Raw genomic sequence first — 1123 nt, 5'->3', positions numbered from 1 at the left:
GTGACGGTGGGCCAAACCGTACCAGAGTCCATTTCTGCACAAACYTACCCGTAATGACCTCCGGGGCAGATCTGATCTGGCTGGACTTCAGAGGTCGGAGACGCCTCACCTCATGAGACAAATGGCTCCAACTTTGGTGAGCTAATGAACTGTACCTTATCAGTGTTTGTGGAACAGTCATGGTTACGAAGCCGAGGAAAACTTGATAAAATTCTTCTGATTTTCAGTAAGATAAAGTTACTAAAAATAATCTGGCTCAGATCTTAACACCTTCCTAAATTTCAAGAAYTTATAGRTTTTAACYTGGGTCTCTTGTCAATWAATTAAGAGAAATATTTCCAAGACCTTATCAAGTCTACAACCCTTTTCATCTTTAACTGTTTAGCAACCTTATAGCTTGTCTTTGTTGTTATTTTATTGTTTTATTGATGATTCAATGAAATTGATTCTTGCTATCTTTTTGTAATAAATTACCATAWAAGTTCCTCRTCAGTATTTTGGTCTSAGATAAGAATTCCCTGCATGTCATACAATCTCACACGTTGGTAAATATGAGTCTTGATTAAAGAGGGTGAAAAAATATTGGTCAATAAAATGACCTGGTGCCCCAACTTGGTGAAAGTGTGGTGCTGGGCAGAAAAAGTTGCCGCCCTTTCCATTTTTCTCCTAACAAGTCGCTCCACGTCACATTAGCTGTAAATATGTGAAGCTTGAGCTTTTAAGATGTTCCTACGAGAAACACTGCTCCTGCCCTCTGTCCTTGTTAGAGCAGTGTTTCCCAATGTTGGGGTCGGGACCAAAAGTGGGGTCCCGAAACATCAAGATGGGGTCCTGAAAAGATTTTCTGAATTAATTACATTTTTGCCTTAGCAGTAAAAAAAAAGGAGTGAGTTTAGTATATTTAAAACGGATAAATGTAGTATAAAAATATTGTTACTATGCCCATGTTTTGTTGACCTGATACAAATGTTTATCATCCAAATATAGCTGGGGGCACAGGTCTCTGCTGCTGTTATTTTGTGGGTCAAAGCTGAAAAGTTTGGGAACCACTGCACTTTGGTTCACAAAGTTGGGCTTGGGACCCAATTATGGGTCATGAAGCACCTTGGATAATCTCCAGAAA

Source organism: Austrofundulus limnaeus, unplaced genomic scaffold (assembly GCF_001266775.1).
Source record: "Austrofundulus limnaeus strain Quisiro unplaced genomic scaffold, Austrofundulus_limnaeus-1.0 Scaffold338, whole genome shotgun sequence".
Lineage (NCBI taxonomy): Eukaryota > Metazoa > Chordata > Actinopteri > Cyprinodontiformes > Rivulidae > Austrofundulus > Austrofundulus limnaeus.
The sequence above is the reverse complement of the archived record's forward strand: the minus strand, read 5'-3'. Positions refer to the sequence as shown.